The sequence below is a fragment of the Sorex araneus genome, chromosome 6 (genome assembly GCF_027595985.1).
Source record: "Sorex araneus isolate mSorAra2 chromosome 6, mSorAra2.pri, whole genome shotgun sequence".
In the NCBI taxonomy this organism is placed as follows: domain Eukaryota; kingdom Metazoa; phylum Chordata; class Mammalia; order Eulipotyphla; family Soricidae; genus Sorex; species Sorex araneus.
In genome coordinates this window covers 22,208,410-22,235,611 of record NC_073307.1, presented here as the reverse complement: position 1 = coordinate 22,235,611, position 27,202 = coordinate 22,208,410, and the positions used below count along the sequence as shown (strand labels likewise).

General features: G+C 45.1%; 1 protein-coding gene across 4 annotated transcripts in view; it reads right to left on the bottom strand.

Annotated features, from left to right (window-relative positions):
* SIL1 (SIL1 nucleotide exchange factor) overlaps positions 1–27,202 on the bottom strand; it is a 315,807-nt gene that overhangs the window by 210,509 nt on the left and 78,096 nt on the right. Inside the window, exon 1 of one of the 4 annotated variants that reach the window (XM_055142815.1) lies at positions 25,595–25,693. The exons of the other annotated variants lie outside the window; for them this stretch is intronic. The gene's annotated coding sequence lies outside the window, so the exon portion shown is untranslated. Of the gene's footprint in view, positions 1–25,594; positions 25,694–27,202 lie in introns of those variants that run through there. 4 annotated transcript variants of the gene reach the window in all.

The following is a 27,202-nucleotide window of genomic DNA, read 5'->3' as shown; positions in this document are numbered from 1 at the left end:
TGCAGCTCTGCAGCTCAACTCTACCCCTAGATACTCAGTGCCCTAGTTTCCCTTATTTCCTAACCAGCAGTGTTCCACAAGAACTGATTGGGTGAGCCTGTCTTTACCCTATAAGACACAGTCCATGTATCAAAGCACACACCCCTACTCTCACTCCATGCCCCCCCACCGCCAAAGCTTAGCCCCTGTGTTGGGGTTCACACTGGTTTCAAACTTAAAGAGTGTTTCTACCAATCTCAGAGTTTATTCCCAACAATCAAAGTGGCCTCACCCCAACCCTGATTGGCACAGCAAGAGCCCATCCCATTAGCAATCCACTGCATCAGCAGTACAGAGGAGGAGAGCAATCAGCAAGGGAAACAGCTGAATTATTTCAGCAGCTGTAAATTATGAGTTCTCTCTCCCCTCCTCCTCCAAGTCCATGTTCAACTGTGCCCCACGCCTCCGCACTGATCTTGAGTTTGGCAAGTATCTATGTCAACTGCTGTAACCAACCTTGAGTTCAAGAAGTAATATTAAGAAGCACTAATTAACTGATATTTAAATAGCTGTGTTTAATGTCAACAAAATCACACTTCCTTTAAACATTCCCTAGTCTATTAGTTACTTAATTAAATTCCTTGAGCTCCTCGGACACTGGCATAGAGCACAGTGCTCTGGGGAACCATTCCCCAGGTCCTTGGCTAGTTGTGAAAGAGGGGAGGTATCCAGATCCCCAGGGAAAGTCAGGGAGATCTTGGTTTTCTTCTGGAGTCTCCTAATGAGGTAGTTTCTCTTCATAGCTCTGCTGGTCTCTATAGGCCAACAAGAACATGACAAACCATTCTGAGCATGGAAAATTGCCAGACCAAAGTACGGTTTGTTATTTAAAGTACATTAAAACACACACACGAGAGATACTCTTTCCATCTGGTATCTGTCCTTCTCAAGTGCTGGTACATCATAAGACATTCGAGCATGTGTCCAAGGGGGATACAATAGAATTTGTGACAGCAGGTAAGGTCAGAGGGTGGCAAGATGCCATCAACCAAATCCCAGCCTGCCAAGAGTCATCAGCCTGCAACTGACAGGAGTACAGCTCAGTCAACAGCAATACCCTAGACTGTAACCTGCAGAGGGACTTGGGGTTCCAGTGATTGAGTTTGTGATGGGGATGCCAGTGGGACCGAGGAAGGCTCTCCTGCCACAAGAGGCTACATGGGGACGGCTTGCCAAGTAGCCTTCTCTCACAGCACCAGATTTTGTTCTTATTGTTGTTGTTGTTGTTCTGGGCAACACCCAGCAGTGCTCAAGGCTTACTCCTGGCTCTGCACTCAGAAATTACTCCTGAACATGCTCGGGAACCATATGGGGTATCGGGGGTTGAACCCAAGTTGGGCATGCACCAGATTGGTAGGAAGGCGATGGGAGGGGAGGGGAAGTAAAAGGAAAGGAGGAAGGAAAGGGAAGGGAAGGGAAGGGAAGGGAAGGGAAGGGAAGGGAAGGGAAGGGAAGGGAAGGGAAGGGAAGGGAAGGGAAGGGAAGGGAAGGGAAGGGGAAATGGAAAGAAAGAGAGAGAGGAAGGGAAAAGAAAAGGATAAGGGAGAGGGACAAGGGGAAGGGACAAGAGTGAAGGGAGAGGGAAGGGGAAGGAAAGGCTGGGGAAAGGAGAAAGGGGGGGAAGGAGGAGAGGGAAGGGGACAGGGCCAGTACAGTCAACAGAAAACACAGAAGCAGCTTGGTTAATGCTAGAGATTCTCACCCTGAGAAGCAAGCACTCCCATAAACTAGGTAAAAGCCCTGGCTTGGGAGCAGCCAGATATTTGAGTGCTACCTCATGAACCGTGGCAAGCATACCCAAAAGCAGAAGCCCCCCTATGCCCACACAGCCCAGACCTGCTGCTCACTTACTACCTGTGGTTTCACACACAAAGCCAAAGCCACTTCAATCCCAGATGAGCTGCTAACAGCCATGCCAACCCAGAAAAAATATTTTTGCAAAGACCTCTTCTCTTACAGAAGAGCTCCCCCCCCCAAAAAAAAAAGCTCATAAATAAATAAATAAATGTGCACTATGAAAAGATGCAGAAATCCTCACTGCCTACTAGGGAGTAGATATAACCAGTTGCCACCATTGCCAACACATTCAACTGACAGATTAGTCATCCTTCAACACATATTTATTGAGAACTGCTGCATCTCAGATGTATGCCAGCTGATGGGGATACAAAACTATAAAAAGAAGGGTCCTGTCCTCCAGGAGCTTTCAGATGGGCAACAAAATTGGGTGAGTAAATCAGAATTACAGTCAGCACCAAGTTGGAAGAGCCATGACAGAGGGCTCTGGGGCCAGAGAGAAAAGGTATTTCCATTAAGAGATGGAGTTCGGGAAGACAACCTGGAAGAGGTGAGTGTTAAGGCATAAAAGAGGAAAAAGGAGGAGCTTTGGAGCTTTGGGACAGTTTAATGGTAGAACATAGGATTGTTGCCTTCCCTGGCCCCATCGCCTGGCCCCACCTGGCCCCAGCATGGAGTGCTGCTCTGATCCCAGAGCCACAATAAAGTGAATGTCCCCACCCCCATCCTATGAGCACTACAGCTGAAACATGTGTGCAAACCCCACCCTTTCGCCACAATAACAACAGCAAGAAAAATAAAGAGGCTAAGAAGAGGAGGAAGGAGAGACAAGAATGCTTTTGAAAGCCTACAAGCATGAAACCTGAAACACTTTTTTTTTTAGTTTATTTTTAATTAGAGAGTCATCGTGAGGGTACAGTTACAGATCCATACATCTTTGTGCTCATGTTTCCCCCATACAAAGTTCGATAACCCATCCCTTCACCAGTGCCCATTCTCCACCACCAGTAAACCCAACATCCCTCCCCCCCTCCCCAGTCCCGTCTCCCCCCACCCCACCCTGCCACTATGGCAGGGAATTCCCTTTTGTTCTCTCTCTCTGATTAGGTGTTGTGAAACCTGAAACACTTTACTTCAACATTCCTGGAGCAAAAGGCTTACAGGGAAGGGCTCAACGATACACAAGAACTCTCTTTAGTAGATGGATCTGCTGGGTTTCAAACAATATAGTTCACTGCACCATCATAACTAACCTCTAGGAGCTCCCTCCTTTTCAGTACAGCCCCTTGCTAAAAGAGGTAAAGCCAAGAGGGTTACCATAGTTTTAGTCATTTTTGTTTCCGGGCCACTCTCAGCAGTGCTCAGGGCTTACTCCAGGCTCTGCACTTGGGGATCACTCATGGTGGTGCTTGGAGGACTATATGGAGTGCCAGGTATTGAACCATGTTAGCCACATACAAGGCAAACATCCTGCCCACAGTACTCTCTCTCCAACCCTCACTGTTGTTTTAAAAAAAACACATTCCTCCTCCTTATAATTCAGCGCTTTGTTTAGCTCGTGCAAACTCCCAATATCTATTACTAGAAGAAGTGAGTGAACAGAATCTCGTATTAAACTATATGACCTGCACAATGGCCTAAGACAGGAAAGCAGCCCATGATCCTAGGTGGGTGTCTCTGCACCAAGTCTCCCCGAAGGATATGCCTGCTCTCCTCTCTAGTACGTTAACTCTCAACAAGTCCAAAGCTTGTCCATCTGCCCTACCCCCACCCCATGCCACTCCTCTAGAATTGTCAAGCACTTTTGTGCCAGCCAGAAACCAGCCTCAACACCACCTTCTCCGATCCTCCCCTTCCCGGCATCCCCTGACCATCTATCATCTACAATCAATTTTATCTGCTAACCAGCTCCCTTCTGTTCACCTACCCAAGCTGCTCTCCCCACCCCACGCTCCCACCTATCAGGTGCAGGCAATCTAAGCAGGCTTTTAAGGAGACCAGACGCAAGCCGAGCGGCACAATGAAGCAGCAGAAGGTACACAGCTTAAATGAAACTTATTTGCTCAGCCCAGACTCTCTGGAATACCCAAAATCGAATCTCCTGAGCCCTTTAAAAGCCACTTTCTTCCTCAGATAAAGAGCGGCACTCAGGCAGCCCGTTCAATCACACCAGCAGGCTGGAACCTGGGCTATGGAAAGAGCCTTAGTGTCTTGCCTGCATCCTCTGGAGATGCCGATGCACTGGAAGCCCAGAACCCCAGGAAAAACCTGATTCTGGGTTTTTCCACTTCTCCAGGCAAGGCAAACTTGAACCACCCCTCAGCACCTAGAGCCAAACTAGTGAGCTGAGAGGCTGTCATTCCTAGTCCCTCTGCCCCCTCCTTCAACAGTAGAGGAATCAGTTCTTTCCTCCAAAGCACACGGAAGAAGGACTTTTCGGGAAGATGGTGCTGATGGTAGGTACCTGTGAAAGCAGTCTCTCAAAATAAGGGACAAAACAGAGCTGGCTCTGTCACTCAGCCTCAAGTCAACAGAAACTCCCCTTCGTTCATTCCACTCCCTTCCACTAGCCCTCACTCGGCCCAACGAGCAAAGGTGTCTGGGGAGAAGGAACAAAAGGAGGAAGAAATGCTGGGGAGGTGATAGAGGAAGAAGGTTCAGGAGCTGGAGGAAGGGGACAAAAGGAGAAAAGTCTTGCTTGAGACCCCCTTTCACTCATGCGGATGTTCCCGCTCTATACTAGATGCTGGGAACACATGGGCACCACCGATGAAAGAGAAGATAGGCAGAGAGCAGAGCCGGCACCTCCCTCTCCCCGGGACAGCATTCTGCCGCTACCAAGTCCACAGCCCTTGTTTCCCTGGCATTAAAGCTATGCCTCTCGGCACACATGCAAATAAAAAATTCACTTTGTATTGTATCCAGTACTTTGGGGCCTGGTGATTTCTTTTCTAAAGAAAGTCCTGTCATTTAGCTCTTGATTAAAAATTGATTTAATTTGGCTTTCATGATGTAGCTATGAAGGGAGAACAGAGACTCATGGAGATGGCTCGTCCGCAACAGCGCCATCAGGAGCTGGGTCCCAACCCACCACCACAGAATGAAAATTAAAAAGCTCACAATGTGGAGCTTAAGCTCCAGCCAAAAGGAATTATCTTCCCACACACGTCTCTGTCGGATTTTTGGTTAATGTTTTTAAAAAAAAAAAATTTCAAAAGGAAAGGAAACCCTAAGGATATTTAACAATTTCCATATTTTTCAAATTCCCTTGCAGGGAAAAAAGGCAAAGAGGGTCTTTATTTCTCAATCCTACTTTTCAAAACTTTTCCCATTGATTTGACATTGTCATAAAAATTTTCAATTTGTAGAGAGCTCAGAGTAGAGGGAGATGCAGCAGCTGAGGAATTTCAAGCAGCAGTAGAGGTGCTAAAGTGAGAGTGTGCAGAGGCACAGCAGAGGAGTGCTAGCCATCCATCCATCCATCCATACATACATACATACATACATACATACATACATACATACATACATCCAGAACAGCACTCAGCACAGCCTTGCACTCAGGCCTAAGAGAAAACACACGGGCCTGATGCAACAACTTGTCAGAGGACCCTGGGGTGAAAAAGCAGCCAATTACAAGTATATACTGTAGCACTGTAGCACTGTTGTCTCATTGTTCATCGATTTGCTCAAGTGGGCACCAGTAACATGTCCATTGTGAGACTTGTTGTTACTGTTTTTGGCATATCGAATATGCCACAGGTAGCTTGCCAGGCTCTGCCGTGCGGGCGGGATACTCTCGGTAGCTTGCCAGGCTCTCCGAGAGGAACGGAGGAATCGATCCTGGGTCGGCCGCATGCAAGGCAAACACACTACCCGCTGTGCTATTACTCCAGTCCAAGTATATACATCTTGGCTAAATGTCAGAGGGATTATTCCAAAGCTAGAACATGAATGTGATCCTACCCTCCCTATCTTTAAACCATTCAAAGACTCTCAAGATAATTCTATCCCCAGGCCTTCCACCATGCCACCAGCTAGCCCCACTAATGTCTCCAGCTGTCTCTCTACTCATGAAACTCTCTCTCCAGTGCTGTAAGATACCTTGAACTCACACATCCATGTCTATGCACATGGTTAGTGGGTTGGAACTGGCAACCTTCCTCTTTAGCTGACAAAGTCCTACTCATTCTAAGCAGTTTCCCTAAAACATACTTTCTCAGGAAGTCTCCGCCAACCCTACCTCATGGGACTGGGTTAGCTCCTCTCTCTGCCGCCTGTCCTCAAATCTCCTGACCATCAGAATCATCACATCATTTCTGCCCAGCTAGCTCAACACCTGACACAAGAAATGTTCAATAAATTATTGAAGGCTGAGAATCTATGTCAGGCTTATTTCTCAGCTCGATCCTGATTCACACCCCAGGTCAGTCATGTGCTGGCCTCCCCTAGCCCCCCACATTACAGTTCTTAATGGAAGGCTCACCCTCATCTTAACCTCAAGCATGTCACAGGTCAGCTATACAATACCTGCTGAGTATTGTAAGGACAGACACTGTGTTAAGTAACCAAGTCACAGAGATGACCAAGCTTCTCTCCTACCTTCTAGGACAAGAAGCAGCACTTAAATGTCATACCCCAGTACTACCTCCCTTCTGTGTCCCAGCTAACTGCTAAACTACTCCAGAGTGCTCTCCCTAAGTAACAAGCGCTGACTAGCTTTCTCTAAACTGGGCTCCCATGTAGTTCCAGAACAATTTCGTTCTGGCCTCCTGTTCTTTCACCTTCTTGAGTTCTTTACCCAGACATCACACATTCATCCAGCCTCCACTATACCCTGTACCAACTTGTTTAAATGACTATTTCTTTATCTCCTCCCTCAACTGTCTTAGGGGATCAGTTGACATTTATGAAACATCTGTACCTACTCAAATATCCCAACAGTTCCTGTCTACAATGAAAAAAGAAAGGAACCTCACAGCCAAAATAGATTTTAAACATTAAATGCAAGTTAATCCATTCTTTACACGGCTTTCATCCTCCAGATCCAAGTAATGGAACATCACGGGCTTCAAGATGCCTCCAATTCTGTTAAATCCCCAGCAAGGCGACTGAGCCCTGTCCAGCACCCTGCAGCACAGGATCCCTTGTCTGCCCCTTTGGTCTCTGGGAAAGTTCAGGTCACTCTCTTCAGACACACATTCACATCATCACCTCACAGGCACTCAGCACCCCTGAGAGCCAAGAACCCTGTTCTTCACAATGTCCTGCAAAAAACCACTAATGTCTTTGCATCTCTGACAAGTAAACCTAGATAATCTCGTCTCCTAGTGCAAAAATTACCCTGCAATAAAGTCTGGGGTCAGAACCTGCCCCCAACCCTGCCCCACAAATACTCTGATTCATCTAAGCCCATATTAGGGTGAGCCTAACCACAACTAGGAAGATGCTGACATAGCCATTCCACCAGTGAGCTGAGGGAGTCAAAGAAACTGATGCTGTAAAATATCCTTTTAATCAAGTGACTTGTCTTGGGGTTAGTGTAGATTTAGGGGAAATTTTTCTCAAGAAACCAGTAATAAATGGAGGGATAGAAAGGAACTGAAATTAATGAACATAGTAATTATCCCCCAAAGTTGCAAATCAGAACAATTCCTCACTTGAAGACAAGTATGAAAAACAAGATTAAAATGCTTCAGGGATATGCTCCTGAAACAGCAGGTAATAGAACAGATAAAAATGTATTTACAGTACATCACTGGGGACATGTACCTTTTGGCTAATAGCTATCAGATACTAAATACCACTGTAAAAATAATATTCTGTGCTTCATTATAAAGTTACAATTATCCATGAGAAAGCAGCAACACAGCAACTGCCTCGAAGGGTAATTGGGAATAATTCCAGAGTCCAAGCTTCTCTTTAAATGTCTGGGCACAAGTGAATAAGAGTCAGGTTATATCCATGTATTAGTCTATGGTTGCCATAACAAAACATCACAGACTGGTGGCTTAAATAACCACCAGCTGTTTCTTAAACAATGGCGAGAAATTCATTTTCTCACAGTTCTGGAGGCTACAAGTCCAAGGAGACCAAGATTCTCACTAGTCTGGTTTCCAGGGAGAGCTCTCTCCCCAGCTAGCACACAGGCCCTTCTCCCTGTGCCTCACTCAGCCTTTCATCTGCACGTGGGTGCAGAGAAAACCAGCTCTCCCATTCTTCTTTTTCTAAGAATATTTTGTTATTGTTGTTTTGTTTTGGAGCTACACCTAGCAGTACTCAGGCTTACTCCTGACTCTATGCTCAGTGATCACTCCTGGCCGGCTTTGGGCAGAGGGGGTGGGGGGAGGGCACTATGTGGGGTGCCGAGGATTAAACACAGGTCCACTACATGCTATCATTTCCGCCCCTTTTTCCTAAGATTGTTAATCTTATCAAAACAGAGCCCCATCCTTATGACCTCATTAACCTCAATTACTTCCAAACTGCTTCCTTACACAACCACTGCCATACTTGAAGTCAGAGTAGCCACAAATAAATCTGTATCCATGACCCCCACTAAAGTATGAGACCTGACTCACAAATGATTCTTGGAAGAGAGCAACACACTGCAGAGATGTGTCCCTACCCCTCGCCAGGCTGATTTCATCCAGGCACCTCAGAGAAGAGGGTGTATACCTCCACTTGCCCCAAAAGAACCCCAGCAGTGGCAAACCTCCAGAACCCAATTGATGTCAGGCTCACAGCCGACCTCCACAGGCTCATTCCGAGCCCCACCCCCCACCCCCGCCCCATGCATGAGATTGAATCTGTGGGATTTGTTCTGAAATCTCCAGGTTTCCGGAGTTGGGAATGGGCTCCTCTACCCATCTTCTGTGCTTCTGCTCTCCTGGCAGTCACACATGAACAGCCTCTGGGCGCCATTTAAGCTCATTAATGGCTATGATCCAAAGGTTCACAAATGAACCTCGGAGGAGAACAACATGCTGCAGAGATGCCTCTGGACCCCAAAATCACCATCCAGTTAAAAAATTTAACTCCAGTTCTAGCACCTTATGTAAAATTTTAGAATTCCAGTTGCACATGGCTACTTTTGCAGCCATGTGACATCTCATATATTATGCCAGTAATATACCAAGAGTAGCACAACACATTTAATGGGATGTAAAATAGAAGACAACCAATCTTGATCAAAAAAAATATACATATACATACATATATATGCACATATATATTAGCACACAAGGCTCAAAATCTAGTTAACATATTAGTGATCTCTAATACAGAGGCTTAATGGCTCCAAGATGAGATACAACAATTTTCACACCTTTCCTCTAAGGAAACCTTTTTAGATCATTTTTAGTCAATTAGCACAGCGGTTAGGGTGTTCGCCTTGCACGTGGCTGAACCGGGTTCATTTCCTCTGCCCCTCTTGGAGAGCCCGGCAAGCTACTGAGAGTACCTCACCCGCATGGCAGAGCCTGGCAAGCTACCCATGGCATATTTGATATCCCAAAAACAGTAACAACGATTATCACAATGGAGACGTTACTGGTGCCTGCTCGAGTAAATTAATGAGCAACAGGATGACAGTGACACTGACAGATTCATAACAAGCAATACAAAATAAATCATTTAACATCTGCCTTTGGAGCGCACTTGGGTGGTGGTGGGAAAATTCGAAGTAATGGTGGTGGGAAGGTGTAATGGTGATGGGATTGGTGTTGAAATATTGAATGTAATCAATTACTGTGAACAAACCTATGAAAATAAATTTGTTTTTAAAAATGTGAGGCCTATCCCTTTAAATCAGCCCTGCAAGGAGTAAGGAAACAGTGCTAAGAGGGTGGCCATGGGAACATATATGCTGATTCTGGAGGGGGACAACCAAAATTTCAGATCTACTCCTGGCTCTATGATCAAGGGTCACTTTTAGCAGAGATTGGGGGAGGTAAGCTGAGTGCGTGGCAGGACAGGGGGCTCATAGGTGCTCAGTCGGTTGGGCTATATTTCTGACAAATCAAACTCTTTCGTTTTGTTTTGAGGCCACACCTGATGATAGTTAGGACTTACTCCTTGCTCTGCACTCAGGAATTACTCCTGGCAGGCCCAGGGGATGATATAGGATGCCAGGATCAAACCTAGGTTGGATGCATATGAGACAAGCACCCTACCCACTGTATCTCTCCACAGCAACCTCCCCCCCCCCCCGAATTAAATTTTTAAGGAACTATTCTTCTACCTTTCACAAAAAAAGAGTAAAAGTAATGTATACTACAGATGCATATAAATAATAGGTACTTGGTACCAATTGTATACATGGCATTATGCCAAGTATTTGGCGTGCCAGGACTCATTTATACTTCACAGCAATGAGAACAGAAGATATGAATACTGTTTTATTTTACAGAAAAGAAAACAAACTTAAAATTGGGGAAAGTCACTTGCCAAAGTCACCCAGTGTGGTAGGTAAATAAAGAGCCATCCAAAGAGGTCAAGATCTAATGTATGGAAATTGTCAATGTCACCAGTGAAGGAAAAAGGGCTTTGGAGGTGATTAAGTATCTGAAAAATCATTATCCTGGATTATTCGAACACACCCAAAATATAATCACAATGTTCTTATAAAAAAGAATCAGTGAAGGGCCAGGAAGTTAGTTCAAATGGTAGAGTAGATGCCTTGCATATGGGTTCAGTTCCTAGAAGAGAGGAGGGGTAGCATATATATATATATATATACATATACATATGTGTATATATATAATGTATACATATATGTTTTAAATGATGTGTGTACATATAATTTGTATAAATATATGAATTATAAATGTAAATCATACATAAATTTTTTTAATTTTTTTTAATTTTATTGAATCACCGTGAGATAGTTACAAGCTTTCATGTTTGGGTTACAATCTCACAATAATCAAACACCCATCCCTCGACCAGTGCACATTCCCCACCACCAATATCCCGGGTATACCCCCCTTTCCCACCCTCCCCCTGCCTCTAAGGCAAACAATATTCTCTACTTTGGGGCATTATAGCTTGCAACACAGACACTGAGAGGTCATCATGTTTGGTCCATTATCTACTTTCGGCATGCATTTCCCAACCCAACTGGTTCCTCTAGCCATCATTTTCTTAGTGATCCCTTCTCTATTCCAACTGCCTTCTCCTCTCCGCTCATGAGAAGATGGGTGGCGTCACCTTCCCCAACTTCAAACTCTACTACAAAGCAGCAGTAGCAATTAAAACAGCATGGTATTGGGATAAAAACAGATCTTCAGACCAATGGAACAGAGTTGAATATCCTGTCACAGACCCCCAAACATACATAAATTTTATATATATGTGATTTAATATGGGCTGAAAAGATGGTTCAGAGGACTGGAGCACATATTTTGCATGTGGAAGGCCCAGGTTCAATTTCCAGAACCACACAGTTTTCTGAGCATTGCTCCCAGGAGTATCCCCCCCATTAACAAGCCAGGAATAGGCCATGAGCATGGCCACATGGAGCCCAAAAACCAAAAAGAAAAGAGACAGTGACTCCCCTCCCCCCACCTCCATAGCTACATCTCTGGATGTAGCTCCAAGCACTGAGTTGGTAGTGGTACTGGAACCATCAGGAGTGGAAGAGGAGGGGTGGACAGGGCTGAGAGCTAACTAACACAGGGACAGAAGAGAAGGCAGCCTGGATACAGCAGAGAGGTTTAAGGTACTTATGTAACGAGAAGACTGGAATGACAGCAGCCACAAGCCAAAAAAAAGGCAGCAGCAATGTATAGATTCTAGAGGCCGTGTGGTCCTGCCAACACCTTGATCTGTGCAATGAGAGTCAAGACTTCAGACTCCAAAATTAGGACGCAATAAATCTCTACTCACTACCTTCACTACCAATTTCCTAAATAGTTTGCTACAATAGTCATAGGAAAGTAATATGCACAAAGACAAGCTTTGAATGAAGCTGGGTCCTTGGGACTCCAGGCCTGCACTCCTTTTTCTGAGGGAGGAAGGGGTTAGGTCATACTCAATTTGTATCATTTTTATTACTCAGGGGCTATTTCTGGCTCTGTACTCAGGAATGCCCTCTGACAGTGCTCATAAAACCATCTGTGGTATCACAATTGCCACAGCCTCATGGAAACCCTCCTGTACTATCTCTCTGGTTTTATTTTTTAATAAAAGCTACACCCAGCAGTGCTGTTGGGGGTGGGAGGTGGGGAGGCATGCAGTGCAGGTAGCATGCAGTGCAATGTTGGGATTAAACTCTGGACCTCACACATGTTGGTATGTACTCTACCACTTGCATTCTGTGCCTGGCTGGCCCTCAAGTCTGCATTTTTTTGTTTTAGGGAGTTGGAGGTTAGGAAACATTCAGAGGTGCTCAAGGATTACTCCTGGCTCCATCTTCAGGGATCATTTCTGAAAGTGCTTAATGGACCGTATGTAGTGCCGGGGATCAAACCAAAGTTGACCACATGCAAGGCAAGTGTTTTAACGCCTGCACTATCTTTCCAGCCCTAGCCTGCATTCTTGAACTCTGTGCCTTGCTTCTTTACTGCACACAGCACCTTCATCAGACCAACGTGCCACTGGAAGGGTGACCCTGCCCAGACTTGAAGCAATCAGCACTTCTCTGTGGCAGTGCCTTCAGACAAGCCTCTTCCTTCCCCCTATCACAGGAAAACTTTATCAAAGGCCAAAACAACATCTTAGTGTTCTAATTATCAGGTATGAAGAGAAATGGCCCAGAGTCCAACTTCTTCATCACAAAACAAACAAAGGTTTTTATCTAATTTATGTATTTGCACTTGACTGTTTTCCAAAATACTGACAGCTCCTAACCTCTGCTGCTCTGCTCCATCAGGCTCATGATATATTCTTTCCCACACTGACACATTTGGAAAGTAGTTGCTCCCCCCAGCCCCTGTTTACTACTTGATGACTTTCCAAGGACACAGAAAAGGACTACAAACCACACCGAGTCCATCTCTCAGAAGCCTTTACAATGAATACTGGCATTAGCAGACAGGCACAGAGGTAGCTGCAGTTAACCAATTCTGGAATTAACAAGCAAGCTAATAAACACATTGTCAGGGCAAAGGTACCTCATCCCAAGATGCATTTTGTGAACCTATTCTGACAAGTATGGCTCAGCTTTAATTATTTATAACACTTCAAGGTGCAGACACACAACAGCATGGTTTGCAAAAGCAATAATGTCTTTGAACTGGTGGGCATTGTGGCTGCTGTGGCTATTAAATCTTTTCTGAGGCATCAGTAACCAGCTTGGGGTTTGGAGAACAATCATCTTGATGGATTAACAGAAGACTTATGATTTACTAGTATTTAAAACAACAGGTAACTCATTCAAGTATTCAGAGTTCTCCTATTCTTTTCTAGATTCTTTTTCTCTCCTTCAGTCCCATATCATCCTTCAAGGTTCTTCTGTTATTGTTGGTGGTAGTTTGGGGACCACACTCTGTGGTATTTGGAGGGGAGGGTGGAGAGGGCTATTCCCAGCTCTGTGCTCTGGGGTTGCTTCACACTCAAGGACCCATGCAGTGCTAGGAATCAAATCAGGATGGCATGCACCTTAACCCCTGTACTATCTTTCTAGACATACTTCAAGGTTCTTCCAGCAACTTTTAACCTTCTTTTCTCTTGCCAAGAAGTTCCAATCCGTTTTCTATCCATCTTTCAAAATAGCAACTACAATTCAAGTTTAGAGAACATTTACTCCCCAGACTTTGGACTCACAACAACCCTATATTCTAGTTATCATCATTATCTCCCTATTAAATGAAGACACTTAGGTTCAGAGGGGTCAGTCATTTCTCCAAGGTCACAAAGCTACTCAGTGGCAGAGCCAGAATCAGAAGCAGGTATTACTCCAGAATCAGAAGCAGATCTGACTCCAAAGTCCAAGCTCTAGACTCCTATGCCAAATTGCTCGCCTCCCAAATGAAGGGGTTCTGTCTAATGTCCTTAAGAACATGGTGCGATAGCACAGCGGGTAGGGCATTTGCCTTGCACTCGGCCGACCCAGGTTCGATTCCCAGCATCCCATATGGTCCCCTGAGCACTGCCAGGAGTAATTCCTAAGTGAAAAGCTAGGAGTGACCCCTGTGCATTTCCAGGTGTGAAAAAAAAAAAAAAGAACACAAATCCATATATCCATATGGCCTTACCTGGAGCCTCAGAGAGACTACAAAAAAATTATTTACATCCTCATTTCCTAGAGGGTATCACTTGGAAAGCACAGCCAGTCCCAAAGAGGCCCTGAAGAAGTACAAATAGATCTAAAAATGAAAGCAAACTGACCCCCTCCCCAGATGACCCAAACCTCCCAGATCTGGCAGCAACCACGCCCCAGTGAAATTGCAGCAGCACTTGTCTGCCAGACATCTCACTCTACCACCATGGAAATAACAGAGACACCCTAAGTCTGGGAAAGAAAACCAAAACCCATGAAATATAATGGAGAAAGGGGAAGAGATGAATAAGGAAAAAAATAGCTCAAACTTCTATTAATCATGTACCAGCAAGCTCTGATTTTTTTTTTAAGTTTCTTATTAAAATATTCTGGCTCCAATGTGGTTTGCTTAGTCCTGATGATGGCTTTAGTTCTCTTCAACTGGGCCAATCCCCCAAATATAAAGAAAATAAATCTAACTGAAAGGTCCGCTTATTCCATGGGAACTGTAAGGAGACTACATCTTGCTCAGAAAAGCTATTTTGTGATTTCATAGGCTAGTGCATAATTCCTCATGATAAAGGGTATTCTACTTCCCCCGGTACAGGCAGGTAAGGAGAAAGATTTGTACCAAAAAAGAAAAATATATTGCTCGTGGGACCAGAAAGCTAGGATAACATGTAAGGTGTTTGTCTTGCACACAGCCAACCCAGGTTCAAACACCAGCACATGTGGTACCCCCAAGCTCACCAGAAGTGATCCCTGAGTGCAGAACCAGGAGTAAGCCCTGAGCACAGTTGGGTGTGCCCAGAAACAAAAGTAAAAAACTTCATCTAATAACACATGAACAAAATGGGCTCCCTAGGCCAGGGAGATGACTCTGCATGCCAGATGCCTGAACAACACAGACAGCAACCCCTTAGCCCCAAGCAAGGAACACCCCTGCCCACACCCCCATCAAGGAAAGCTCAAGGTGGCAAAAAAAAAAAAAAAAAAAAAAACAAGCAGCAAAACCAAAATGGGCTCCCCAAATCTGCTCAAATCACTGGGCATCAAATTCTAAAGCTGTGTGTCACTTGAGGTGACACAGTCCCTTCTGATGGGAATGGGGAGTGAGGAACTGGATGCTGGGGAGAAGGAAGTGGGGTGGCGGAGAGCAAGGATGGAGCAGAAATGTACGCCTTAAATCAGGCCAGAAGCCCTGCTGCTTCTGCTAAGAGTCTAGCCAGGAAGAACTGAATCAACTTTCCAGAAAGGTAGGACCATCAGAAGAGATAGTAACAGAGAGAGAAAGGAAAAAGATCAGAGGAGAGGAGGAGAATCTTACTGCACAAGGTTGAAATTTGTCTGCTTTCAGAGTTACAGCTCTGAGTACCAAGGTTTTTAAGGTTTATTTTAAGAGCTTTGAGGCCTTATAAAGGGAGGGGGGAGGTGAGAAATCTCACAAGTTCAACCTTTTTCAAAGCCTCCTGAATTGTGCTGTAATGCAGGCATCTGTCTGAACCAGGATGAGTTCCTCTTGGGGAAGTGTCCATTCCTTAGGAGATACATATGTGCTTATAAGAGAGAGGAACTGGAGTGCTGTTTCCAGGCAGCCCATATTCTATCAGAAGCAGAAAGAATCATGTGAAGATAGGGGCAAAGCCTGGAAGTCTAACCCTCTAAGCCCCTATGAACACTAACATCTGCAACTGGTTTTTAAGTTCTAGTTTCAAATGCCCACTCAAATTTAAGGAAAAGTGGGGAAGGATCAAAGCAAAAATAATTTTTAATTATTTTTTAATTAGTTCTCAAAAAAAACACTAGGAAATTGATTAGACATCATAGAACAGAGGCCATACCCATCCCTGAAGTTAGGGGCATCTAATATCAGAAACTCCCCAGCTGATCTACCTTAAGTGACAACCAGTCAACAAGGGACAACTATACTTTACCCACCCAACCCACTTCTACAGTTACAAAAACATAGGGCTAGGAATGAGGCTCAGCAGCAGGGCATATGACTTGCACACAGAAGGCCCTGGGTTTAAACCCCAGCACCACACACTTATAGTTGAGGTGGGGTGGGAGCGGAGGAGATGGAGCCTCACACACATGGCCAGAAGAAAAATCATGAAAGATCCTCAAAGAAAACACTCCTTTGAGAGGAGGAAAAAGGAAAATAAGAACACTCCTTTGAACAAGAATTTAGAAACAACAAAAGGACCAGGACAAACAAGAAAAGGCTAAAGGTACAGAGATCACCACTTAGCCCAGAAAAGACAGAGGGAAGGTAAGAGAAGGTATAAGATGTCTGGCTTATACCTAAAATTCTTGCATCAAATAAAAGAGCGTGAGGTGGGATTTCACTAAAAGGAAATTCCCAAGTAAATTAAAAATAACTTAAATATTGATGCAGAAGGTTGGAGAGATAGAGACAGGGGTTAAGGCGCTTGTCTTATGTGCAATCTAACCATGGTTCAATACATAGTATTCCATGATCCCCCAAATACCACCAGGCATGAGCCCTGAGCACAGAGACAGGAGTAGCCCCTGAGCACTATTGGGTGTGGCCAAATTCTGCTCCCCCCCCCAACCTCCAGGGAAAAAAAAGATGGATAGAGGACTGTTAGCCAATGTAGCAAATTAAAACAGTGACTTTAAAGCAAAGGACACCAAATACTCTGAGTTAGTCACACAGCTAAACCCTTCAAAGAGAGAACAGGCTACCCAATGTCCTTAATTAGAGAATCACAAACAGAGGACAACATCTAAGACAAGAAAACCAAGAGCTGGGGGGGGGGGGGAAGGGCAGCTTTAGTGGGATAAAGAGAGCCTCAGAAACCAGTTGAGACCCTTACCAACAGGACAAGAGCTCCCAATCACACAGAAACTTTTCGGGAAAACAGGATCATCTCTGAAGGCTCTTGGAAATGTGTTCTTAATGCAGAACCTGGCACTGAGTGCTAACCTTTAGGAGCACACATTTCCAAAGTGGCTAGAGTTCCACTTCCTCCTGAATCCATGGAGTTTTGCATGCCTCCTTCACAAAGCAAAGTAAATAGAATCCCTAAACTCATCAAGTGCATATCAGTGCTGAATAGAACCCTATGAACTATATATCCCAAAAAGTTATTGAACCTCAGCAATAGAAACAGAAAACTAGTCCACAAAGACTTTGAGTTTGGTTGTTTTGTTTGGGGGGCCACACCTGGAGATACTCAGGGGTTACTGCTGACTTTGTGCTCAGAAATTATTTCTAGCAGCGTTCAAGGGACTATATGGGATGCCAGGGATCGAACCCAGGTCTGTTGCATCCAAGGCGATCACCCTAACTGCTGTACTCTCTTCAGCCCCAAGGCTTTAAAACTAGAATTGCCCCATCTCCCTGTTCTTCCGGAAGTCTGGCAGTCACATCCATGAGTTGCCCTGGCACCAAATAAGCTTAATAACTTCCATGATCCAAAGATTCACAAATAAATCTCAAAAGAGATCAACAAGTTACAGATATGCTTCCAGACTGTCATCTGGAGCACCCAAAGTCACCAGACAGTTAAAAATTTAGCTCCAGCTGTATCACTCCATTAAAATTTTTTGAATTCCAGGAGCACTCGTGACCATGTGACATCTCAAACTCTACACCACTGATAAGTCAGGAGTAGCACACCACATTGGATGGATGTAATATCTTGACTGATATAATATAAACACAGAATCTTAAACTGTAACAACATGTTAGTAATCTCTTCTACAAGGGTTTAATGGCTCCATGGTAAGACACAACTATATTCATACACTTTCATCTAAGGAAATAATTTTTTATCATTTTTAGCTAACTATAACAAGCAAGATAAAATAAATTATTCAGGGCCTGCTATAGGGGCAAGCTTGAGGGGGAGCTGGGAAAATTAGAAATAATGGTGGTGGAATTGGTGTTGGAATATTTAATGTAATAAACCATGAACAACTTTATGTAAATAAATAAGTCCCCCAAAATAGGGGAAAAAACTAAAATTGGCCATGAGAAACCAGGTCACTGCCAGGAAGAAGCAGCTCTGACCTCTCTCCATGGCCCCTGGCCCCTGCTACTCATTCATATTCTGCAAATCTGCTTCAATCTGGTCATTGTCAATATATCCATCTTGTCTAATGTCTGTGTATGAAATATAGGACAAACTATAAAGAAATGTCCATAGAAAGTCAGAGTGAGATAAACTGTCCAGGTTCTGGTGAGCTTTTGTGTTTGTTTTATTTCAAGCAAATATACTAAACCTTGCTTTCTTATATAATACCTAAAAATCAATGCTCCAAGTATGGCTAACCACAAACTCCCTTTTTCCAGTAACAAAATGTCAGGATAAAAGAGCCATACACAATGAATCTGGGGAAAATAACCTCTCTTCAAAAGGTTCTGATTCATTAAGGGACTAGGGGAAGCAATAAGCAAAGAGGAAAATAGGAGATGCCTTGACCCTTACTTTGTAACAAATGAGAGGAGGGGCCTTTCTCCTAAGAAACAGCAGAACTAAGCTCTAATGACAAGGAGGCAATAGGGGTGTGCAAGGGGCTGAAAGCATTCCAAACATCAGCAGACTCAGACAACAGCACAAGCTGAGAACTCTGTGCTAAGAGCAGCAAGGAGCTCGAGGAGGCCAAAAATGAGGTGAACAGGGAGAATGCAGGCAGTGCAGCTGCCAGGAAGGCAGGTATCTGCTCAGGCAAGGTCTATATCCAGAGGGGGGAGAGGGAATGTTCTCAGTTTGAAGGCAGCCAGCAGAGGGAAACACAGGGAAGTCATGTACTCCTTAAGAAAAAAGTAAAAGGATCACTAATTTCAAGACGTAAACTGACTTTTCTAAAGTTTATTCAACACTTTCCCTAAGAGTCAAATGCAGATCCACTACCGATGCCATTGGCCAGACTTTCTCAGCCCTTCCAGTGCCTTCTTTCCTTCCTGGAGCTTGAATTCTTTGAAGACCTTATAATCCTCACCATTCACTGAGAACCAATCACATGACAGGCACAAGGGCACATGGGCACATGTTGGAGGTGTATGAGAGAGGTAGCAATTTACTTTTATTCAGATATTTACTTGTATTCAGAAATAGTTACAGAAATATCAGGACAGTCATTCAATTAACAGTAAGAGTAGAATTCTATTTCTTCCTACAGTGCACATAGCTTATTTAACAGTGGATGAATGAGCACCAGAGCAATAGTATGGTAAATAGGGCGTTTGCCTTACACATGGCCGACCCAGGTTCAATCCCAAGCACCCGATACGGTCCCCTAAGCCTGTCAGGAGTGATTCCTGAGCACTGAGTCAGGAGTAAGCCCTGAGCACAGAGCCAGGTATAATCCATGAGCATGAGAAAAAGTAAACAGCAATAATAAAGAATTTTATGGATCAAACAAGAGGATGCAGGGATGCTGGTGACCAAAAATGAAGTCAGGAGACAGGAAAGATAGGCGGCTGCAAAGGCAGCATAGTCCTAGCTGGAAGCCATGTGACTGCACTGAGAGCCGAAGACCTCCATCCCGAAGCAGGGAGACAAACAGGAATTAGGGAGTGCTGGGGACAAAGAAGAGGAGGAGGCCCAGTAGAAGAGCAAGTCACTGGCTGGAGAGGTGATTCAGCTCTCCTCTAGGAGACTCCAATGTATCTCCTTGCTTTGCTAAAGCTGGTCCACACTGAAGAGATTACCATCAGAGACTAGATGGCTGAGCACCTCAAAGCCCAGAACTCTCTTTATCTGTTTCCCCAGTAGAGAACCCAGCATACAGAAGACATACCAACAAGGTACAGCAAAAAGGTTGCCAAGCTAACCACGACAACCAATACTACTTTTCTTGGGGAAGGAAGGGTCACACCGGCAATGCTCAGTGATTACTCCTGGCTCTGCATTCAAGAAATCACGCAAGGCGGTACTTGAGGGACCATATTTGGTAGTAGGGATTGAACCCAGGTTGGCCACATGTAAGGCAAGTGCCTTATCCACTGGACCAGTACTACCTTCTATCTGATATATCTGATACTGGTCCTGTGAAGTAACGTAAGCACCTTTCATTCATTCCCACTGATACCTCACAATGACCCTACAAGGAAGTTGTGGTAGGATTCCTCAGCTGGAGCTAAGAAACTCTGGGTCGAGGAAATGAAGTAATTTGTCCAAGGTCATAGAACTTGTTGAGTGGTAAAGTAAAATTCACACTAAAGTCAGCCCAGATCCATGGACTGTGCCCCTAACAAGGTGCATACAACTTCCAGGTAAGTGAAAGGAGCAATGACCTGGCCACAGAACCATAGAAACAATCTGGGCTAGGGTCTGAAACCACCCTCCACACAATCAACACCTGGTCAGACAGTGCAACTGTGACCCAGACTGATTTATACCACAGGACTCTCTTGCACCTCAGTTGTTCTAGTTATACAGTGAGGAAAATGACTACAGCTCATTTCTGGCCACCAGACATTGGCTGCTTCTGAGAGAACATGTGCACTAATGTCACACAGAACTGGGTGTTACACACATAGCAGGTACCAGTCTTGCTAACTTGAAACATCCCCTCTGGGCAGCTGTCTGTGTTGGTGGCTTCAGGTGAAGGGGGCAGCCCTCTCCCACCAGTGACAGCAAAGAGTGGGACAATAAAACAAGAGGTTTAAAAGGGCTCTGTCACTATTAGATGCTAACCAGTGACAGTTCTGAAACTTCCAGGTCATTAACTGAGGAGGTAGAAGAATGCCAAATGGCAGCATCCTGATCTGCCATGCCTACTGAGTGTTGAGGTGACTCCACTAACACACTGACGACAGCCACTGAGAGAGGCTGTGACCTCCATCTCAGGAGGTCAGTTTCAAGGTTACTATTAAGCTAAGAAAGCAAACAAATGACCTAAGACCGCAATGTTCCTTTTCTGATATTTGTTCTCACTTCATCAAAACCCATCCAGGGCCTGCAGAGCTGGCACAAAAGGGAAAGGAGCTTACCATACATGTGACTTACGACCCTGGTTCAAGTTCTTAGCACCATATGTGGTCCCCTGAGCACTGCCAGGAGTCATCCCTGAGCAGAGTCAGGAATAGCCTCTGAGCACTGCCAGGTACAGCCCTAAAACCCTCAAACAACAACAATAATAATAAAGTCCATCCAATGTAGCTGAGAGAATGAGCAGTTCTTAGTGCAAAGCCAATCAGCTCACTCATACCCACCATCAACAGCCCTCCAAAGGCTTCCCTGCTCTCTGGGTAAATACAAGATGCCACTCCAAAGCCTCCTGTCTCAACTTATAACTGTCTCCTCTCACTCTGCACTCTGGCTACACCATCCATTCCTCAGGGAAGCTGTGCTGCTTGATCCCTTGCTCTCCACCCCCTCCCCACCTTGGAGTCTAGGTAGAAGCTGGGGCCTCAGACTACAATGCTCTTAAACTCATGTCCATGTGCTTAGCAAGTCCTTGTCTGTCTTACACACTTTACCACAAATATCACTTCATCATGGAAGTTTGACCCCTACGCTCTGAACTCCAGTACCAACTTAAGTGAAACCTCTGTCCAATACTCCCATGATGCCACATCTTTCTTTCAAGACACTTAACTACAACTTTATTTGTGAATATAATTTGATGAATGCCCACACTATTCTATCTACTCTGCGTAGAAACTGACCTAAGCAAACCTACATCTCAAGGATTCCCAGTTTTTGGAAAATAGTTCTTCTATATATACTTTTTGACTAGAAAAACAAAATTTCCAAGAGAAAAGCAACCCTGGACAAAAAAATGGCTTGGCTCAGAGAACCTATTCTTCCCTTGTGACTTTTTTCTTTTTTTTTTTTTTTTTTGGTTAGAGTGGGAGGCACACCAGTAGTGTAGAAGGCTAACTCCTGGCTCTGTGCTCAGGGATCAACCCTGGCAGTGATTGGGGGACCATATACGGTGGACTCCCTAGGTCCACCACATGCGAGGCAAGCACCCTAACGGCTCTACTATCTCTCTGGCTGGTCCTTGTGATTTTAAAGTCAAATTATTCTTCCCTTATCCCCTACCTCTTTTCCAGATTTCTTACAGAAGTTATTTTCTGTGTCCGACTGAAGAGGCAGGCAGGTAGATAGGAAATGACCCCCTATGGCAATGAGTTCTTGGGAAGTAATAAAAAAACAATTAGCCCTAAAGTTTTCAGGATCCACCTTGTGGACATAGGATCTAAGGACAGATAAGTCCTTTACCTGAAGTCAGCACAGTCCCAGAGAAGGCTAGACTCCACTCTGAGAGAAGCTTCACTAGAAACAAAGGCCAGGAAAGGAATATCAAAGAAAACCATCAACTATTCTCAGCTCTACCCCCTCGGCAACCATCCTAGTAACAGACTTTTAACTTGGTAGAAAGCCCCATGTGGGGCAGCTTGGGAGAAATCATATAAAACCCAACTTGAACAAAGGAAGTGCCCACATATGCTGCACAAGCCCATGTGCTGCTTGTGTCTGTGTTGCTGCCGAGCACATGTGGTGCCAGAGCATATGTGTAATATATGTGTAATGCACATCTCTCCTCCTGAGATGTATACTTTCATATCTAATGCTGTGATATGTACTGGGGCTCCCTCTCCATTCTGAAGAAGTCTTTGAGTGTGTTATATTCTCTCTCTCTCTCTCTTTCTCTCTCTCCCCTCCTCTCCTCTGTCCTCTCTCCCTCTCTCTCTCCCCTTCTCCTTCTCCCTCTCCCTCTCCCTCCCTCCTCCCCTTTCCTCCCCTCAAAATTTTCAAATGTTTCAAATAAAACCTGGTTTTTCCTTCACTGCTTGTCTCCTCCTGAAATTCCTTTCTGTGAGGGAAAGGCATGGACATAAAAGGCCTGGGTAAGATCTAGGACTGACTTTCCTTTCCTGCAAGAAGCAAAGCTCAGAGTCCTAGATTTCCACAGAGGTGAACAGAGAGAAACCGCATATTCCCTTCTCGAGGCTGCCACTTCTCTCCTCCCCACTTCACAGAAGTCACCGGGAGACCCCACCGGCATCACTACCATTGCAGTGGTAGCCATAGTAATAAGCTGGCCTACAGCCAAAAATAGTCTAAAAAGATAACACCTTGTCTGAAGCGCTCCAGGCTTCCAAAATAAAAGTCCACCACAAAGGTACAGACAAATAGAAACACAAAAACCTGTACTTAGGGAAAAGATCGAAGCAGAAAACTAGCAGTCTCTGTGAGAAACAAGTGCTCCCCAGAGCAAGCTGTGCCCCCAAGTAACCCACCCAAAGAGAAGGAGGAGGAGAGCAAAGCTGCAGGGAGCTGAAGCAGAAGCAAGTAATGCCAGGCCCTGAAGAGATTTAAACCCCATCTTTACCCCTAACTAAAGCAGAAAGGAGCCCAAACATTGACTATCAAAGTCTCCCCTGCGGAGGCAGCTTCAGAAGAGATGTCCTCCAGGGCAATGGCTCAGAAAAGCCACTAGGGGGGCTGGAGCGATAGCACAGTGGGTAGGGCGTTTGCCTTGCACGCGGCCGACCCGGGTTCGAATCCCAGCATCCCATATGGTCCCCTGAGCACCGCCAGGAGTAATTCTTGAGTGTAGAACCCCTGTGCATCGCCGGGTGAGACCCAAAAAGCAAAAAAAAAAAAAAAAAAAAGAAAAAAAAGAAAAAGAAAAGCCACTAGGGAAAGCTCTAATGTGGACCTCAAATAAAGGCCGCAAATACCCACTGGGGCTGGAAGGGCTTGTCCCTGCCCCTCTGCAGCTCAGTAGCAGCCGGCAAGGAGGGTTGCAATAGGAGAGGACCAGGGGTAGTGAGAGGTACCTCAGAGACAGCTGTTAGTGACTAGTGAAAACTAGATGAGCACCTACACCAGGATTTACTCTTGGTAAACAAAAAAAAAAAAAGCTAAACAAAAAAATGCATTTTTTTTAATGCCAGGAGTAACCCCTGAGCAATGCCAGGTGTTAACACATACACCCCACCCCACCCAGAAAAAAAAGCATTTTTTTAGTATGGTTAAACATGAAAATACAATCTTGGGGCTGGAGCGATAACACAGCAGGTAGGGCTTTTGCCTTACAGTGGTCAACCCGGGTTCAATTCCCAGCGGCCCTTATGGTCCCCTGAGCACCGCCAGGAGTGATTCCTGAGTGCATGAGCCAGGAATAACCCTGTGCATCGCCGGGTGTGACTCAGAAAGCAAAAAAAAAACCGAAAATACAATCTTATAGGTAAAAGGCTCACCAAGGTTACACATCTTATCCAACAGTTACCAAATGGCATGGTCAACAGCAAATCCAAGTCGGCCTGAATCCAAACATTTCTTCCACCCCAATGCCGCTTTTGTGGCTCAACTCTGCTCCTTGCCCCATTCCAACCTCCTTTCTAAACATCAGGGGAATCTAGATCCAACAACTCTCTGAGTAAGATCAAGGGGCATGGCCCACCACAATCAACATGCACAGGTAGGTCTGCCTGCCCCCCTCCACACACACAAGGTAAAGTAAGGAGTACAGGTGGATGGAGGGAGGGTAGTTCATTACTTGTGCTATAAAACTGGATCTTCATCAATGGACCCATAGGGATGAAGTCACTGCCTTCCCAGAACCCAGTGCTTTTGGATGCTGAGATTGCAATCCTATACCCAGAGCACCTCAAATCATACGACAAACAGACAAACATTGACACTGTGAAAGATAGCAACTGCAGAGCAGGATCACCACCCCACCCCCTACCACACACGCGCACGCGCGCGAGCGCACACACACACACACACACACACACACACACACACACACACACACAAGCTTAAGTCTCTGTAACCCCTGAAGCTAGGAAGAAAGGGCAGAAAATCCATACTTGATCAACCACATCCACATGGCACCATCTGCAAGGTTAAGTGCCCATTCACTGCAGTCTAGTTCAAGGTTAACTCTACCCCCTGCATTCATTGCGGGCTCTGCCTCTTATCCAAAGCTATGCCAACTGATTATTATAATGATAACTATTATGCCATTATAATAACATTATTGCACTTTTTTCCTGCACTTGACATCTGTTGGCTGATAGGTTTAGCCGGTGCATAAGCAATAATTACACTGTGCTCTCTCCTTTCCAACCAAGTCTCCATTGTGACTCCCAAAGCTAAATACAGCAGCAGCAAATGCCCAGCCTCGGCTGCAAAAGAAAACATGGCTGATCTGAGCTCAGACATTATGTTTTCAGTGGTCACAGTGCGAGAAACGGGGCTCAGACAAGTCCCTAATTGTTGACACTCTCCCCTGCTCCTGGGAAGGTGATGGAATGTAAGGGAAAACACCAATCAGCAGACAATTTATTGCTGAAAACCTCCACAGGGCTGGAGAAGTTACACACAGGTCTCGGGACAAGCAGTTCTGAACCAAAATGCCACACACCAAGGCAAGAGGAGGAGAAAAATGGGCATTTCTCTACTGGGGGTTTTCAAATAAATGGTTCCCAGAGAGCCATTCTGCCTGTTCCCCCCACACACTTCTTGGCAACTACTAGTAAAATTGGCAACACAGATGGGAGGAGAGAGCAGAGGGCTATCTTCGGGACCCTATTGTGAAGCTGAGAAATCCACCCACCTCACACTGGGTCTTCTTTATGCTGGGCCATGAAGGGCCAGGATCAGTCTGGAGTCCCAAGCAGAGAAGCGAGTCCCTCTTCCTGGTGAGCAAAACCACTGAACCTACGTGTCACACTATTTACAACAAAGCAGAGAAGGACTGTGAGATTCTATGACTACAGAATATCAATATGCCTGAATTACACATTAGTCTCATTAAAGGCAACACAGAGTGAAAAAAGCATTTTTTAAAAAACACAAGAATAAAACAAACCCCACCGGGAGACCAGGCTGACCTGCTTTCTGCTCTACCCTGTAATACACAGAAATTTTTTTCTTTCTTTCTTTCTTTTTTTTTTTTTTTGTAAGGCGGAGAGGGGGCGGAAGGTTATTTGAATTTAAATTACGAGTGAACACTATAATCTGTGTGCAAGGAGAAAAGGAACATTCAAGACTGCCAAGCACAGGCTCTTGGGACATGTGTGGCCGAGGTCAGAGTAGCCTGCAGGGCTTTCTCCTTGAGCTCCAGCACGCTGCTGTCAGTGCTGGAGAGCAGGCAAGCCAGCAGGCAGGGCCCAGGCAGCACAAAGGGGCCCTGTCCCAGAGGTCCAGGGAGAAGATTGCCCGCTCAGAAGGAAACTGGTATGAAGAAACAAAGAATGAACAAGACCAGTCATCCACCAAAGTAACTCTTCTAAGGAAGGGACTGAAAGGGTACTACGAAGAGCAAGGTCCTTATCTGCCTCATTCACCACTATATTCTGGTGGCCACACAGTTCCTGCCACACAAGGGGTGTTCAGAAAAAAAACTTCCCATTGAATGGTAAAGAGAAAGACTCCTTAGGTTGAAGCTAAAAATCTAGTCACTCCCGTTGTAACCTGTGGCTAATGAAGGCCTGTCCTTGCAATAGCAATGGTGTGATACATAAAAGGGAACACGAGTGTTTATTTTGAGCACCACATGGTTCTTGGGAATTCTGGAAGTCCCAGTAGAGATTCTTGGACTGCAATTCAGTGCAAAGGCCTGAGGTGGTGATGCCACTCAGGCCCTGTGGTATCTGGGCCATCTGGTGGCACTTGGGGGCCTCCAGAGCTGTACGCTGCAAAGCTCAGGCAACCAGATGGCTGGAATCAAACCTAGGTCAGGTGCATGCTGACATGCCATCTAAGCACTGTGCTCTCTCCCAGCCCCTACAGAGGTTACTTTTTGGTCTGAGAATGCTATGGTCATAAATATGAACATTTTTTTGCCAAAAACAGGCCGCTAAATATTGGTGTTCTACTTTCAAATAGAAAGTATAGGTTTCGGATAGAACCTATACTGAATGCTTTCTATGTACATATATTTTAAAAAAAAGCAAATAGGTATTTTAGAAGGAAAAATCAGGGTAAGAAAAGTAATTTATGGGGCTGGAGCAATAGCACAGTGGGTAGGGCATTTGCCTTGCACGCGGCCAACCCGGGTTCGATTCCCAGCATCCCATATGGTCCACTGAGCACCGCCAGGAGTAATTCCTGAGTGTAAAGCCAGAAGTAACCCCTGTGCATCGCCAGGTGTGACCCAAAAAGAAAAAAAAAAGTAATTTATTCAAAGTCTCATAGTTAGGACATGGTTTAATGTGAGTGT